Source organism: Entelurus aequoreus, linkage group LG16, assembly GCF_033978785.1.
Source record: "Entelurus aequoreus isolate RoL-2023_Sb linkage group LG16, RoL_Eaeq_v1.1, whole genome shotgun sequence".
NCBI classification, from domain to species: Eukaryota; Metazoa; Chordata; class Actinopteri; order Syngnathiformes; family Syngnathidae; genus Entelurus; species Entelurus aequoreus.
Window position 1 is genome coordinate 39,161,181 of NC_084746.1, and position 19,257 is coordinate 39,180,437.

Sequence of the window (19,257 nt, forward strand, 5' to 3'; positions counted from 1 at the left end):
TGAAAATCAGAACGTTACTGGGACTGACTAGACCTAAATTTTAAAAAAAAATGCCCGATGATGTTTAATTGTGGAATTAAAGTCCTTTGGAAGCGGCTGACAGAAAGAGTTAACAGAATTTTAAAAAATGTCTTGGTCTCTGACGTCATCAGCAGTAGTCGGAGTGACATCATCAGGTGGCGCCAAGGGAATGACGTCATTATAGCTGCAGTCCCAGTGATTGACAGGCCAGTCGGAGAAATCTTTGGCAAAGTGGTCAATTGTATTACCAAACATCTGAGGAGGGGAAGCCTGGGCTGCTTGTAGCGTGCTGTGTTCCGGAGGTAAAAATTGCGGGATTGGCGCGTCTCTGCCGCGATCCGAAGCCTTCTTGGGTGACTTCCGCCTTTGCTGACGCGTCCGGGCTGGCTGTGATGGAGTCGATCGGGACAAGCTTGCCGTTAGGACTCCACATCAGGTCCTGGCGCTCCAAGGGGGAATACCGGAGAGTTTCTGTCTCCATCGCCTTTAAGACCAGCCACGTACCGCTCTTTTCCGCCTCCTCGATGTCCGTTGCGGGGGAACTGAATGCTGGCTTCCTACTGTGACGACCGGGTCGCATGATGATGCGGGGTTCGTTCTCCCGGGATGAAAACGGACTTCAGACACAGCGTGCAGGTAGGAAATGATTTATTTTAGGAATAAATCAGACGGGAACAAAGAAAAACATGCTCATAGCATGGCAAAACTAAAGGGGCTAGCGTGGGAGCTAGCAAGTAAAATGGCATAGCGTGGAAGCTAGCAGGTAAAGAGCAGGAATCAAAGACTGTCATCGACTGTTGCATAAAGCAAATTAGGAAGCCAGCCCGAGTGACGCCAGGGTCTAGACTAAATAGCTCTCTGACTAGTGCCCGGGCAACAGGTGAGCGTCCCGAACACTAACCAGAGGCAGGTGAATGTAATCTGCCGTCATGGCAACTGAAACACACAAACTCAAGAGGTGCTGAAAACACAAGTGACACGAAAACGTAAACAGACTATAATCCGGGCAGCGGATTACAACAATTTCAGTTCCCTGTCAGTAACAAAATATTACAGCCTAACAAAGTACAGTTCACATTATGGTAGGGTTGTGCGGTATACTGGTACTAGTATAGTATTGCGGTTCTAATGAATCAAAAACGGTACTATACTCTGTATAAAAAGTACCAGTCCCCGGGTGTGACGTCGCGTCGTCACGTCGTGACATTGCTGGTTTACAAGCAGAGGAGCATGTTCGGCAGCGCACAAACACGGAGTATTTACAAGCAGACACAATGTGTAGACAGAAAAGAGAGAATGAAAGCATTTTGGTGTAAAAACTAAAGATAAAGGTGAAGTTATAACACTGAAACACCCTCAGGAAGAGGTGCTTTAAGACATGGCTAGCTAGCCAGCGGCTAACGTTTTTTCCTTTTTTTAAAACGTATATTATGTTTATAAAGGAAAGGAAATACGTCCATGGACACATGAGGACTTTGAATAGAACATTTACATAATACAAATCAACTACAAGCTTCCCAAATGCTGTAATAAATTAAGCATGATGAGTTGAGCATATGTCAGCATGTGGCCCCACTTTTAACCCTTTTTTCAAACGCTTATTGCAAACGCTTACTTACAGTAAGTCATCAATTTGACTTTGTAAGTAATTATTTTAGTATCTCAGGTAACTAGGACTGTTTTGTTTTTACTTAACGGAAAAAAATATCGAGATATATATCGTATATCGCCATTCAGCAAATGGAGCGGAAAAAACACAACCAAAAGTTGTAGGCTTCCTCACCGCAGGCTGTAGTCTATTGCACCCCCAAGCTGTGGTGGCAGCAACGAGGTGGAGACGTGATGGCGACAGGCCGAGTTACACCGATCCTTACAACCACCCACCCCCTTCCCCGGTTCCCTCCCCCTGGAGAGTCACCACTTTAACTAACACATTTTCTGGGGGAAACACTGACACCGTATAAACACTTTTTAGGGTGCGACAAAAGACGCAATGGCAAAGAGTACCTCCTGACGAGGCAACCCATTGTAGTCTATAAACTACTGCCATCTAATGTCTTGGAATTGCAATTGCATGAAAAATCTCTATAATACTTGTAAATGAGACTAAGTAGTGCGAGAAAACAGGATGTAACAATTGGACAGGACAGTGATCAAGCTTGATGTTAAATGTTAAATAACAAATCACACATAAAATGTACAAACCCCGTTTCCATATGAGTTGGGAAATTGTGTTAAATGTAAATATAAACGGAATACAATGATTTGCAAATCCTTTTCAACCCATATTCAATTGAATGCACTACAAAGACAAGATATTTGATGTTCAAACTCATAATTTTTTTTTTTTTTTTTTTTTTTGCAAATAATGATTAACTTAGAATTGCATGGCTGCAACACGTGCCAAAGTAGTTGGGAAAGGGCATGTTCACCACTGTGTTACATGGCCTTTCCTTTTAACAACACTCAGTAAATGTTTGGGAACTGAGAAGACACATTTTTTAAGCTTCTCAGGTGGAATTATTTCCCATTCTTGCTTGATGTACAGCTTAAGTTGTTCAACAGTCCGGGGGTCTCTGTTGTGGTATTTTAGGCTTCATAATGAGCCACACATTTTCAATGGGAGACAGGTCTGGACTACAGGCAGGCCAGTCTAGTACCCGCACTCTTTTACTTTGAAGCCACGTTGATGTAACACGTGGCTTGGCATTGTCTTGCTGAAATAAGCAGGGGCGTCCATGGTAACGTTGCTTGGATGGCAACATATGTTGCTCCAAAACCTGTATGTACCTTTCAGCATTAATGGCGCCTTCACAGATGTGTAAATTACCCATGTCTTGGGCACTAATACACCCCCATACCATCACAGATGCTGGCTTTTCAACTTTGCGCCTATAACAATCCGGACGGTTCTTTTCCTCTTTGGTCCGGAGGACACGACGTCCACAGTTTCCAAAAACAATTTGAAATGTGGACTCGTCAGACCACAGAACACTTTTCCACTTTGTATCAGTCCATCTTAGATGAGCTCAGGCCCAGCGAAGCCGACTGCGTTTGTGGGTGTTGTTGATAAACGGTTTTTGCCTTGCATAGGAGAGTTTTAACTTGCACTTACAGATGTAGCAACCAACTGTAGTTACGAACAGTGGGTTTCTCAAGTGTTCCTGAGCCAATGTGGGGATATCTTTTACACACTGATGTCGCTTGTTGATGCAGTACAGCCTGAAGGATCGAAGGTCACGGGCTTAGCTGCTTACGTGCAGTGATTTCTCCAGATTCTCTGAACCCTTTGATGATTTTACAGACCGTAGATGGTGAAATCCCTAAATTCCTTGCAAGAGCTGGTTGAGAAAGGTTTTTCTTAAACTGTTCAACAATTTGCTCACTCATTTGTTGACAAAGTGGTGACCCTTGCCCCATCCTTGTTTGTGAATGACTGAGCATTTCATGGAATCTACTTTTATACCCAATCATGGCACCCACCTGTTCCCAATTTGCCTGTTCACCTGTGGGATGTTCCAAATAAGTGTTTGATGAGCATTCCTCAACTTTATCAGTATTTATTGCCACCTTTCCCAACTTCTTTGTCACGTGTTGCTGGCATCAAATTCTAAAGTTAATGATTATTTGCAAAAACAAAAAAATGTTTATCAGTTTGAACATCAAATATGTTGTCTTTGTAGCATATTCAACTGAATATTGATTGAAAATGATTTGCAAATCATTGTATTCCGTTTATATTTACATCTAACACAATTTCCCAACTCATATGGAAACGGGGTTTGTACAAACACACACAGAAAATTGGCACACTTGAGCACTGGTATTGATTCCCAGATACTGGGAGTTGGTATTGTATCGACCCATCCCTGGATATTCTGAATCAACGGTGCCTCTGTTGGTTAAAGCCAAGTAGTGCACTCATTTTGTCTCCTAAACCATTTTTGGGAGAAACAAACAAAGCACACAAACAGTTCCACAAAGGTAATGTGTTAACGTCCATATTCCTTCTCCATAATCCCTGGGCGCCATGTTTCCATCGGGAGGGAGACCGATATAGTGATAGAACAAAGCGAAAGCTGACACAGCAGGAGGTCTACTTACTTGCTGTAGGTGCTTAGAAAAGGACAGCAAAGAGATTGTGGGTATTAGTGGAAAGGAAATATGATGTGCATATAACTCCTTCATAGTGTTTTCATTCCAGCGCCTACAAGGGGCCGTGCTTGTGCTGTTTACAGTCGCGGCGCCATTGGGCCCCCCCGCTGACAAGAGACACAACAAGCCTCCCGGCGACACTCAGCAACATGCCAATTACTGTGCTGCACATACAGGTGAGTTTCACAAAGCAGGTTAAAAAAAATGATCTGGGGGTAAACAACAGGGATTGAAAGGGCATTTGATTTTGCAATACATTGAGGGTGGATGTCGGTTTTGTTGACATGGCTGTACTGTTCCTGCATTAATGTGAGACAGAGCAACAAACTCAATTAAAATCCTACAAAATAAAAATAAAATCAAGGGACTGCACTGTTCACAAAGTGTAACGTATTTGAAAAAAAGAAGTAAAATGAGTGTAATTGATCCATTGAGCATGTCCATTGAACAAGAGATTTGAGTAACCTGACGCCATTGTCTGAGACAAACTTGCATATATTTCGTCAACGGAATCATTTTTTATTCCGGTGAAGAATGCAAAGTCTGTTAATGCTCATTGTCCTCCATTCACATTTTCATAATTTACGTCTTTCATCTCTTACGTGTTTGAGATGGAGTGAAGGGGCCCAGCCTAACTTACTCAGTGGCCTAGTGGTTAGAGTGTCCGCCCTGAGATCGGTAGGTCGTGAGTTCAAACCCCGGCCGAGTCATACCAAAGACTATAAAAATGGGACCCATTACCTCCCTGCTTGGCACTCAGCATCAAGGGTTGGAATTGGGGGTTAAATCACCAAAAATGATTCCCGGGTGCGGCACCACTGCTGCTCACCTCCCAGGGGGTGAACAAGGGGATGGGTCAAATGCAGAGGACACATTTCACCCCACCTAGTTTGTGTGTGACAATCATTGGTACTTTAAAGGCCTACTGAAATGATTTTTTTTTATTTAAACGGGGATAGCAGATCTATTCTATGTGTCATACTTGATCATTTCGCGATATTGCCATATTTTTGCTGAAAGGATTTAGTATAGAACAACGACGATAAAGATTGCAACTTTTGGTATCTGATAAAAAAAAGGCTTGCACCTACCGGAAGTAGCGTGACGTAGTCAGTTGAACATATACGCAAAGTTCCCTATTGTTTACAATGATGGCCGCATGAAGTGAGAGAGATTCGGACCGAGAAAGCGTCAATTTCCCCATTAATTTGAGCGAGGATGAAAGATTTGTGGATGAGTAAAGTGCAAGTGAAGGACTAGTGGGGAGTTGAAGCTATTCAGATAGGGAAGATGCTGTGAGAGCCGGGGGTGACCTGATATTCAGCTGGGAATGACTACAACAGTAAATAAACACAAGACATATATATACTCTATTAGCCACAACACAACCAGGCTTATATTTAATATGCCACAAATTAATCCTGCATAAAAACACCTGCGTGTTTGTTACGCTAGCTCCTAGCTCCTCTGCTAGCTCCTAGCTCCATAGAACACGCCAATACAATTCAAACACCTGATCAACACACACAATCACTCAGCCCAAAAGACCGTTCACCTAACCCAGGGGTCGGCAACCTTTACCACTCAAAGAGCCATTTTGGCAAGTTTCACACATTAAAGAAAGTAATGGGAGCCACAAAAATGTTTTTAAAATTTAAAATGAAAAACACCGCATACAAAGCTTACATGCTTTGTGCTATGTTAACCAGGGGTCTCAGACACACGCACCGGCACGCACTTTAATGTGGGAATTGGATGTTAGTGCAGCCCGCAAGTTTTTGGATGAATGTCGCTTGCGTCACACTTGCCAACCCTCTCATTTTTCCCGGGAGACTCCCGAATATCAGAGCGTGATGACACTGCATTTGGCGCCCTCTACAGTCTGCCCTATCAGTGTACCTGCTTGGCCACAAGTGGAATTCAGCTTTAGCTTGCTCACGTAAGAGACAGCAAGGCTACTAACTCAGCAGCCACACATCTTACACTGACGGTACCAATACCCAGAATCCCATGCAGCCCTAACTCTTCCGCTCAACCAACCACGAAGAGGGGGGGGGGGGGGGGGTTGATGTGTGGGGGGATTTGGTGGTAGCGGGGTGTATAATGTAGACCGGAAGAGTTAGGACTGCATGGGATTCTGGGTAATGGTTGTGTTGTGTTTATGTTGTGTTACAGTGGGATGTTCTCCAGAAATGTGTTTTTCATTCTTTTTTGGTGTGGGTTCACAGTGTGGCGCATATTTGTAACGTAACAATGTTGAAGTTGTTTGATACGGCTACCGTCAGTGTAAGCTGTGTGGCTGATGAGTAACTATGCTTTGCTGTCTCCTGTGTGAGCAAGTAATAACAACATACAACATGTGGCTGGCCTGGCATGCTGTAAGTAAATGCTGTAGAGGACAATTACTGCAGTGCAATTAGGGCACGCCCTTTATATAGTAATTAGAGTGTTAATAGGATTATTTTTCCCTGGGAGTAGTCTATGAGAGACACTGACATCCATAAGTCTCCTGGGAAAATCGAGGGGGTCGGCATGCATGTAGCTGAGCCGCATCAGAGTGGTCAAGGAGCCGCATGCGGCTCCGGAGCCGCGGGTTGCCGACCCCTGACCTAACCCAAGGTTCATAAAGCTTATATATTTTTAAAAAGTTACGTACGTGACGCGCACATACGGTCAAGCTATCTAATGTTTAGCAGCCAAGGCTGCATACTCACGGTACCTGATATTCAGCTGGGAATGACTACAACAGTAAATAAACACAATACATATATATACTCTATTAGCCACAACACAACCAGGCTTATATTTAATATGCCACAAATTAATCCTGCATAAAAACACCTGCGTGTTTGTTATGCTAGCTCCTAGCTCCTATGCTAGCTCCTAGCTCCATAGAACACGCCAATACAATTCAAACACCTGATCAACACACACAATCACTCAGCCCAAAAGACCGTTCACCTAACCCAAGGTTCATAAAGCTTATATATTTTAAAAAAGTTACGTACATACGCAAAAAAAAGTTGCGCACATACGGTCAAGCGATCAAATGTTTAGAAGCCAAAGCTGCATACTCACAGTAGCACGTCTGCGTCTTTGTCATCCAAATCAAAGTAATCCTGGTAAGAGTCTGTGTTGTCCCAGTTCTCTACAGGCGTCTGTGTATCGAAGTCAAAAGTCCTCCTGGTTAGAGTCTCTGTTATCCGAGTTCTTCCATCTTGACTGCATCTTTCGGGAATGTAAACAAAGAAGCGCCGGCTGTGTACTGTTGTTGCTGACTACGTTCGAAAAATACGTCCATTTCGCACCGACAACTTTCTTCTTTGCTTGCTCAGCTTCCTTCTCCATAATGCAATGAACATGATTGCAACAGATTCACGAACACAGATGTCCAGAATACTGTGGAATTATGAAATGAAAACAGAGCTTTTTCGTATTGGCTTCAATGTGGAAGGCATACCCGTGTTCGCCGGTCTACGTCACGCGCATACGTCATCCTCAGAGGCGTTTCGAACCGGAAGTTTAGCGGCAAATTTAAAATGTCACTTTATAAGTTAACCCGGCCGTATTGGCATGTGTTATAATGTTAAGATTTCATAATTGATATATAAACTATCAGACTGCGTGGTCGGTAGTAGTGGGTTTCAGTAGGCCTTTAACTTTAACTTTATTTCATGAGCAGGTTTCCCTGTCCAAACAAGGCCATTATTACTTTTAAATACTTTGATCACTAAAATAACACTCATTCATGTGTCTGCGTACCCAAGACCAAAAGTAAACAGACATGTTTTTTTCCAAAATACTGTACGTCGTTGCTCGCCAGCAGATGGCTTATAGCTAGAGCCAACATCCTACTAAAAGTTACGTGTGTAACTGAATAAAACCTGATATGATTTAAACTTACCAGTAAGAAAATGCTGTGAACAAACCAACGTGTACCAGGTGATGGCGGTAAAAGTCATGTTTGATAGTCTCACAGCTGCTATCCATTATTAGATTCGTTAGCCGACTTCCTTTGCTTTCACGCTGGAATGTCTTCTCTGAAGGGACCACGATTGTGGCGGTTAATGATGCCGCACGTTCGCGCCATGATTTGTCAAAGAAAATAATTGTGATTGAGAGTCCAGCGAGACCCACAATGCAATGTGTTTCCACGTCACACTTTCAAGCCCTAAAGAGGTTTAACCTTCTAACCACAGAAGTATAAATGTGGGCAACTGAAGTAAGGACTAACAGCAATTCAAGAATCTAGTACGGCAAAATGTAATGGAAAAAGGCCCAAGTGATCATCTCATAGTCGAGTGTAGCCTTGATCGGGAACAACAATATTTATGTGAGCTAACTAGAGGTGGGAGTCTTTGGCCACCTCACCATTCAATTACGATTGCGATTCAGGAGCTACGTTTCATCAATTATTGATTCATCTTTAAAGGCCTACTGAAATGAAATTTTCTTATTTAAACGGGGATAGCAGATCCATTCTATGTGTCATACTTGATCATTTCGCGATATTGCCATATTTTTGCTGAAAGGATTTAGTAGAGAACATCGACGATAAAGTTCGCAACTTTTGGTCGCTGATAAAAAAGCCTTGCCTGTACCGGAAGTAGCGTGACGTCACAGGTTGAAAGGCTCCTCACATTTGAACATTGTTTACACCAGCAGCGAGAGCGATTCGGACCGAGAAAGCGACGATTACCCCATTAATTTGAGCCAGGATGAAAGATTTGTGGATGAGGAAAGTGAGAGTGAAGGATTAGAGAGCAGTGCAGGACGTATCTTTTTTCGCTCTGACCGTAACTTAGGTACAAGGGCTAATTGGATTCCACACTCTCTCCTTTTTCTATTGTGGATCACGGATTTGTATTTTAAACCACCTCGGATACTATATCCTCTTGAAAATGAGAGTCGAGAACGCGAAATGGACATTCACAGTGACTTTTATCTCCACGACAATACATCGGCGAAGCACTTTAGCTACGGAGATAACGTGATAGCATCGTACTTAACTGCATATAGAAACAGAAAAAAATAAGCCCCTGACTGGAAGGATAGACAGAAGATCAACAATACTACCAAACCCTGGACCTGTAACCACACAATTAATGCTGTGCCACCTGGCGAAGCCCAGCAATGCTGTTGCTAACGACGCCATTGAAGCTAACTTAGCTACGAGACCTCGACAGAGCTATGCTAAAAACATTAGCTCTCCACCTACGCCAGCCCTCATCTGCTCATCCACACCTGTGCTCACCTGCGTTCCAGCGATCGACGGCACGACGAAGGACTTCACCACGATGATCGGTGCGGTCGGCGGCCCGGAGACGGAGGAAGTCAACCCAGACAGGTGAGGCGGAGGCGGACGGTGTTGTAGCTTTCGACAACACCCCGGCCGCCATCAGAGTCGGCAAGAAACATATATTTCCCCAAAGTTGCGTACGTGACATGCACATAGCGGCACGCACGTACGGGCAAGCGATCAAATGTTTGGAAGCCAAAGCTGTACTCACGGTAGCGCGTCTGCTATCCAACTCAAAGTCCTCCTGGTTGTGTTGCTGCAGCCAGCCGCTAATACACCGATCCCACCTACAGCTTTCTTCTTTGCAGTCTCCATTGTTCATTAAACAAATTGCAAAAGATTCACCAACACAGATGTCCAGAATACTGTGGAATTATGTGGTGAAAACAGACGACTTAAGCTGGCCATCGTGCTATTCAAAAATGTCTGCTTCAACCCGTGACGTCACGCGCAAACGTCATCGTACCGAAACGTTTTCAGCCGGAAGTTTCCCGGGAAATTTAAAATTGCACTTTATAAGTTAACCCGGCCGTATTGGCATGTGTTGCAATGTTAAGACTTCATCATTGATATATAAACTATCAGACTGCGTGGTCGGTAGTAGTGGGTTTCAGTAGGCCTTTAATTCATGTATATTGATACAGTTTTACATTTCTTTTCGTTTCACTAAAAAAAGCGTTTATCTCTTGCAACTTTTAAAAACGGTGCATTTGTAATAAGAAACAGTCCCATATTATTTATGCAAATGTGTGCAAAACTGGAACTTCAAATAAAAGAGCTGGTGGGACCTCTCGGTGAGGTGGCACATTTTAGAACCGTCTGCATCACTTTATTTTCAATAAATAAATAATCAATTAGGGCAGCACGGTGGAACAGTGGTTAGTGCGTCTGCCTCAAAATACGAAGGTCCTGGGTTCGATCCTGCGCTCGGGATCTTTCTGTGTGGAGTTTGCATGTTCTCCCCGTGACTGAGTGGGTTCCCTCCGGATACTCCGGCTACCTCCCACCTCCAAAAACATGCACCTGGGGATAGGTTGATTGGCAACACTAAATTGGCCCTAGTGTGTGAATGTGAGTGTGAATGTTGTCTGTCTATCTGTGTTGGCCCTGTGATGAGGTGGCGACTTGTCCAGAATGCAGCTGAGATAGGCTCCAGCACCCCCCAAGTGGTAGAAAATGGATGGATGGAAATAATAAATTATTCACATTTAATCATCGATTTTACAATCGCCAATGTCCAAACTGCGTCCAAAATTCGGTTATTTCCCCCACCTCTCATGCTAACATTAGAGTCTTATTTTGACATCAGCACCACGCAAAGTTAGCTTATTGTCTGAAGAAAAAAACAATTTGATCAAATGTACAGCTCTGCTTTTAAGACGTGTAGCAAAGCCTGCTTTTTTGTGTTGTGGTCACATCTGGCAGGGGATATTTAGGAGAAGATGCTATGTCTGTGATAAGGAGGTGTTTCCATTATGATGTCAAAAAAAAAATGTCAGTGATGTCGATGATAGATTTTTTTCATGTTTGGTGCTCATGAACATACTTTAGTGACACATATTAGTACTTGTGGTTTTTAAATAACTTTTGTATCCATTTGATTTGTGTGTTTTTACATTAATTTCAATAACATATTTATTTATCAATTGAGTTGATATCTTTTTGTAATAAATTGGTTAGTAGTGATATAGTAAAAAATATATAGCGTACCGTATTTTCTGGACCATAGGGCGCACCGGATTATAAGGTGCACTGCAGATAGCGGGTCTATTCAAGTCTATTTTCATACATAAGGTGCACCGCATTATAAGGCGCATTAAAGGGGTCATATTATGATTTTGTATCTAAATGTAAAAGACTTCCTTGTGGTCTACATAACATGTAATGATGGTTCTTTGGTAAAATGTTGCATAGATGATGTTTTACAGATCATCTTCAAGTCACTTTCTGACAGTCTCTTCAGGATGCGCCGTTTTGTGGGCGGTCTTATTTATGTGCCTCCACTTCGACAGTGTCTTCTCCCCGTCATCTTTGTTGTAGCGGTGTAGCGTGCAAGGACGGGAGTGGAAGAAGTGTCAAAAGATGGCGCTAACTGTTTTAATGACATTCAGACTTTACTTCAATCAATAACGGAGCAGCATCTCCTCATCCGTGGCTCACTAGTGCAACAACAACGCCGGAAATGTGTCCCGTGAAAAACCGTCCGACCGGAACTCTCTAATATCTAAAGTTCCTTGGGTGAATAATGTAAACTCACTGCACCGGTATGTTTTAGTACTTTCATGGCGAGTTTACTGACAGATATAAGTAAGAAATTTACACTACTTTATATTAGAAATGGCAACAGCAGAGAATGAATGTCCCATAACAAGAAGATAGACAAAAAGAAGAAGCTTATCGACTACAAAGTTGGCACGGACTACAGTGGCGGACGTGCGCACATTTTCAGGACTTATGCAGATCTCAAATACACATCAGCAGGTACCAGAAGGTAAGAAAATTTGCATTTGCATAATGTTGTGAAACAAAACACCAGATAATATAACTGCTAATGGGTGCCGGTCCTTATAAACACCATATTAATACTCGTATCTCTGACTACGGTAGCCGTAATGGGCCGTCAATCCATCAAGCGGTGCGGCTTCAAAGTCATTCTAAAACACGTTGACAGATTTTTGAGTGACGTGCGTAATGTTCTATATTTTCATTGGAACATTTAAAGTTTAGGTGTTGTTTACTGGCGTCATCTTGCAGTCTACACGTATCTCTTATGTGTGACTGCCATCTACTGGTCACACTTATCGTCACACCATGTACCAAATAAAATTGCTTCAAGGTCGGTAAGCACAACCAGAATTATTCCGTACATTAGGCGCACAGGGTTATAAGGCCCACTGGCGATATTTGAGAGAATACAGGAATTTAAGTGTGCCTTATAGTCCGAAAAATACGGTATATAGTTTTACCAGTTTCCCTGTGCTGCTTATGACTTGAAACCCACATTAGAAACTGTGCTGATTCAATTTCATTTCAGTTGAAAGTCGTTTCACCTTATCCAAGGACTGTGTGTGTGTGTGTGTGTGTGTGTGTGTGTGTGTGTGTGTGTGTGTGTGTGTGTGTGTGTGTGTGTGTGTGTGTGTGTGTGTGTGTGTGTGTGTGTGTGTGTGTGTGTGTGTGTGTGTGTGTGTGTGTGTGTGTTTACAGTGGGCACAGTCATTCAAAGTGTGCCTGGTGCCACTCTCATATCTGTGTATTGATCAGAGCAAATGTGCACCAATCAATCTTATCTGAGCTCCACACACGCTCCACCAGAGGCAGGCCGACCCATAATGCACCAGACTGTGAGTCATAGCGATTATAATAACGCATCCAGCGTGAATTGTCCTTTACGTACACGGAGGAATGTGTGAGCGTGGAGATGCATTCAATGATAGAGAAAGGCAATAATGCAACACACATTAGCAAACAAGCACATTAGCCTCATCTTTATGTGCATACTATCATCCATCCCATCTTTATGTGCATACTATCATCCATCCCATCTTTATGTGCATACTATCATCCATCCCATCTTTATGTGCATACTATCATCCATCCCATCTTTATGTGCATACTATCATCCATCCCATCTTTATGTGCATACTATCATCCATCCCATCTTTATGTGCATACTATCATCCATCCCATATTTATGTGCATACTATCATCCATCCCATCTTTATGTGCATACTATCATCCATCCCATCTTTATGTGCATACTATCATCCATCACATCTTTATGTGCATACTATCATCCATCCCATCTTTATGTGCATACTATCATCCATCCCTTCTTTATGTACATACTATCATCCATTCCTTCTTTATGTACTACTATCATCCATCCCTTCTATATGTACATAATATCATCCATCCCTTCTTTATGTACATACTATCATCCATCCCTTCTTTATGTACATAATATCATCCATCCCTTCTTTATGTACATACTATCATCCATCCCTTCTTTATGTACATATCACTCATCCCATATTTATGTGCATACTATCATCCATCCCTTCTTTATGTACTACTATCATCCATCCCTTCTTTATGTACTACTATCATCCATCCCTTCTTTATGTGCATACTATCATCCATCCCTTCTTTATGTACATAATATCATCCATCCCTTCTATATGTACACAATATCATCCATCCCTTCTTTATGTACACAATATCATCCATCCCTTCTTTATGTACATAATATCATCCATCCATTCTTTATGTACATACTATCATCCATCCCTTCTTTATGTACATACTATCATCCATCCCTTCTTCATGTACATACTATCATCCATCACTTCTTTATGTACATGATATCATCCATCCCATCTTTATGCAAATACTATCATCCATCCCAACTTTATGTGCATACTATCATCCATCCCTTCTTTATGTACATATTATCATCCATCCCTTCTTTATGTACATACTATCATCCATTCCTTCTTTATGTACATATCATCCATCCCTTCTTTATGTACATAATATCATCCATCCCTTCTTTATGTACATACTATCAACCATCCCTTCTTTATGTACATAATATCATCCATCCCTTCTTTATGTACATAATATCATCCATCACTTCTTTACGTACATAATAGCATCCATCCCTTCTTTATTACCATAATATCATCCATCCCATCTTTATGCACATACTATCATCCATCCCAACTTTATGCACATACTATCATCCATCCCTTCTTTATGCACATATCATCCATCCCTTCTTTATGTACTACTATCATCCATCCCGTCTTTATGTGCATAATATCATCCATCCCTTCTTTATGTACATAATATATCCATCCCTTCTTTATGTACATAATATCATCCATCCCATCTTTATGCACATACTATCATCCATCCCTTCTTTATGTACTACTATCATCCATCCCTTCTTTATGTGCATACTATCATCCATCCCTTCTTTATGTACATAATATCATCCATCCCTTCTTTATGTACATATCATCCATCCCTTCTTTATGTACATACTATCATCCATCCCATCTTTATGTGCATACTACAATCCATCCCTTCTTTATGTACATACTATCATCCATCCCTTCTTTATGTACATAATATCATCCATCCCTTCTTTATGTACATACTATCATCCATCCCTTCTTTATGTACATACTATCATCCATCCCTTCTTTATGTACATAATATCATCCATCCCATCTTTATGCACATACTATCATCCATCCCTTCTTTATGCACATAATATCATCCATCCCTTCTTTATGTACTACTATCATCCATCCCTTCTTTATGTGCATACTATCTTCCATCCCTTCTTTATGTAAATATCATCCATCCCTTCTTTATGTACATAATATCATCCATCCCTTATTTATGTACATAATATCATCCATCCCTTCTTTATGTACATACTATCATCCATCCCTTTTTTATGTACATACTATCATCCATCCCTTCTTTAGGTACATACTGTCATCCATCCCTTCTTTAGGTACATACTGTCATCCATCCCTTGGGAATGCGGACCTTCCGCACATCAGAGCGAGGTAAAATCAGAAAAGGCCTCGCCATCTGCAATGTTGGCTGCCAGATGGACGACATTCGCCGCAGATTAAAAAATAAAAGTGAGCCTTGAAGTGAGCGTGATCAAGGAAGAAACAGGCGGCATCATGCAATGGGGAGCATACGGTAGGCAATAAATTCATGGATATGGAAAATGTGTCATACATCCGGGATGTTTTATACGGTGCCTGAAATAGAACTAAGCAATGGCGTCTGTCTGGAGTTGATCATGTAAAAACAAAAGGAAACAGAAAGGTTGCTGACATGACAACGAGATGGGAAATGCACGACTTTGTCCTAGGTCACCACTTCCTATGCTTTTTTTTCCGAAGAATATTTTCACAGTAATTGTGCCCGATTTACTTCCTGTATAGTTCCTAGAGTGGTGATGTTGCCTCATTCCTTTGAGATTATTGTGTGTGACTGAGGCATTAAGGAGTGGGACTATGCAGGACTATCTGCAGTGTGTTCAAACAATCCCCAGGTAGCGTCAGTGAGCAAATAATACTGTACCATCTCTTTATCTTTGGACTTATCAGGTCAGTAGCGCATTCTTCACTCACGCTTAAAGTGAAAAATAAGGCAGAATTAAACTGGTAACATCTGTACTTAAGGCCGCGATAATTCATCGATTAAATGGATTAATTATATTAGAATAATTTTAATTAAAATGTTATAAGAACATTTATTTTTTTCAGTTTTTAATTTTTTTTATATATTTTTTTTTTAATGGACATTTGTTAAAACAAATTTATGTTGATTATATGCATGTATTATGAAAAAAATTAAGGTTAGAGAAAGCAGAAAAATATTGTTTATTTCAACTATTTCCCTTGAAAATAAAGTGGTCTATTAAGTGTGTTTTATCTGATTAATTGGAAAATAACAAAACAATTAATGGATTATTTGAATGTTAAAATAATCAGAAACTGCTGCAATAATCCAATTCTTTGTTTGTATGTATGTCTTTTTAAGTGGACCACATATTTGTGTACTGTGTTTACATTGAAGCAAACATGTACAAAACATAGTAGAAACAGTGTAGCAAGCTAACCTACCCCTTTTTGTGGTACATTATTTAGGTAGAGAATAAATATTTGCCATTGGTGGGTGTATTTTGGCAAATCAAGAAGAACATGAGAAGCAGAATTAACACAGAAAGTTACACGATTTACACCATTTTGATTCTTGGGGGGATTCGGTTTAGAATCGATTCTCAATTCAACATGATCTGACAATAAAGCCTTTTTAAAACAGGTTAGAAAAGCTCCTCTTGCCTGCTGATGTCAAATGATGAATCAAGTGACGTCTTGGTGAAGATTGATGATCGCGATGTTTAGTTCTACTTTTTTAGCGCTGAGCGCCGGGACGGACATGCTTCACAGTGTCTTGGCTGAATGAGCAGCTATTGGACACCTGGGTCTCCTTGAACGCATCCTCGCTCATCCATGCGGACTGGACACTGGTCGAGAGTCGGTGCGCGGGCGAGGGTGGAGTCGGCTCTCTTGGTTGCTTTGTTGGGTCTGCTCCTGTCTCTGGCCATGCGCCGCCCACCTCAGCAGACGATGGTGTGGAGCACCGCAGAGGCCACCACAGTGTATATGGGTTTTGAAACTATGTTTTTGTTTGGTTGCTTGTCTATGAATGGTGCAATCGTGTGTGTGCAATATGTATTATTGGTTAATTATTCTTTGTTTTACTTCTGTAGCTGTATGTAGAAATGGCACTGTTGGAGTGGTAGCTGGTTGCATCAGCTTTGATCGATTGATTGATTGAGAAGTTTATTGACATCTTAAATAATTGAATCCATGTAATGCTTTAAAAAGGCAAATGAATGGCACAAAAACCTCTTTTAATGTATTTAATGTAATTTGATGTTTCCATCTTACACACATGTTTATGTGTGCTATGGCTATGAGTTTTTTTCCCCCTTGGCCTCAGTCTGGATCCCCTCTCCAGGGGCCCAGGCTTGGACAGCATTTACCTGTTTCTCACCTTTTTTGTAAGGTGCGCCGGAACTTGGCAGACCCGTCAGCGATCCTGTTCTGTCTCCCCGTAATTTTTGTCTGATCTTGAATGGGATTGGGCTGAACATTTTAATTTACCCTCAGGGATTAATAAAGTTCTTCTGATTCTGATTCTGATTAATGCCTGGCTGGCGATGGACTGACACACCCTCTGCCATCGACCGCTAGCTCGCCATCGACCTAATGTTGACCCCGGAATTAATACGTGATCATAATGTAGCGTGAGGTTCTGATACATCCCTGCAGTTTGAGTTAGGCACCAAATACTGTGTGGTTATTAGGGACCGAGTCCCTTTGGGACAGAGGACCCTATTTAATTTTTAGCGTTTTATTATTATACCGCCGCCTCTTTGAGCTGTAATTTGACCCCCTTAAAGGCCTACTGAAACCCACTACTACCGACCACGCAGTCTGATAGTTTATATATCAATGATGAAATCTTAACATTGCAACACATGCCAATACGGCCGGGTTAACTTATAAAGTGCAATTTTAAATTTCCCGCTAAACTTCCGGTTGGAAACGTCTATTTATGATGACGTATGCGCGTGACGTCACGACGGCAACGGAAGTATTCGTACCCAATGTGTCACCATACAAACTGCTCTGTTTTCTTCTAACAATTCCACAGTATTCTGGACATCTGTGTTGGTGAATCTTTTGCAATTTGTTTAATGAACAATGGAGATTGCAAAGAAGAAAGTTGTAGGTGGGATCGGTGTATTAGCGGCTGGCTGTAGCAACACAACAAGGAGTACTTACTTGGATAGCAGACACGCTAGCCGATGCTAGCCGCCAACGCATCTGTGATTGGGTGAAGTCCTTCGTCGCGCCGTCGATCGCTGGAACGCAGGTGAGCACGGGTGTTGATGAGCAGATGAGGGCTGGCTGACGTAGGTGGAGCGCTAATGTTTTTATCATAGCTCTGTGAGGTCCGGTTGCTAAGTTGCTAAGTTAGCTTCAGCGTCGTTAGCAACAGCATTGTTAAGCTTTGTCAGGCTGAGAATTATTAACCGTGTAGTTACATGTCCATGGTTTAATAGTATTGTTGATCTTCTGTCTATCCTTCCAGTCAGGGATTTATTTATTTTGTTTCTATCTGCATTGGAGCCAGATGCTATCACGTTAGCTCAGTAGCCAAAGAGCTTCGCTGATGTATTGTCGTGGAGATAAAAGTCACTGTGAATGTCCATTTCGCGTTCTCGACTCTCATTTTCAAGAGGATATAGTATCCGAGGTGGTTTAAAATACAAATCCGTGATCCACAATAGAAAAAGGAGAGTGTGTGGAATCCAATGAGCCAGCTTGTACCTAAGTTACGGTCAGAGCGAAAAAAGATATGTCTTTCACTGCATCTGTCCATCACTCTAACGTCCCTCATCCACTAATCTTTCATCCTTGCTCAAATTAATGGGGTAATCGTCGCTTTCTCGGTCCGAATCTCTCTCGCTCCATTGTAAACAACGGGGAATTGTGAGGAATCCTACCTCCTGTGACGTCACGCTACTTCCGGTATAGGCAAGGCTTTTTTTATCAGCGACCAAAAGTTGCAAACTTTATCGTCGTTGTTCTATACTAAATCCTTTCAGCAAAAATATGGCAATATCGCGAAATGATCAAGTATGACACATAGAATGGATCTGCTATCCCCGTTTAAATAAAAAAAATTCATTTCAGTAGGCCTTTAACATGCTTCAAAACTCACCAAATTGGACACACATCAGGACTGGCGAAAGTTGCGATCTAATCAAAAAACCAAACCCCAAAACTCAAAATTGCGCTCTATCGCCCCCTAGGAAGAATGCACAGACAAAACTCCCAGTAGGAATGTCGTAGAGACATGAAACAAAAACCTCAATGTAGGTCTCACTTAGACCTATATTTCATACACTGACAACCCCCAGCAAAAATCAACAGAAAGTTTGCAATTCCCCCTTCAAAACAAAAGTTGTGTAAAAACAGTCACCTTTTTTCAAACATGATCTCCTCTGAGCGCGTTTGTCGTGTCGGCTTCAAATTAGCACAGGAGAGAGATTGTACCCTTCTGATTAAAAGTTGATGAAAGAGTTTTAATTACTGCTCCGGTTTGGATTTTATGAGCCCTCATAGTCGGTCCTGTCCATTGCCGCTTGCAGTTTTAATTATTATTATTGTTGT

General features: G+C 41.7%; 1 pseudogene; it reads right to left on the reverse strand.

Annotated features, from left to right (window-relative positions):
- The window catches only part of LOC133631212 (ephrin type-B receptor 1-like), a 475,430-nt pseudogene that overhangs the window by 182,198 nt on the left and 273,975 nt on the right, over positions 1-19,257 (reverse strand).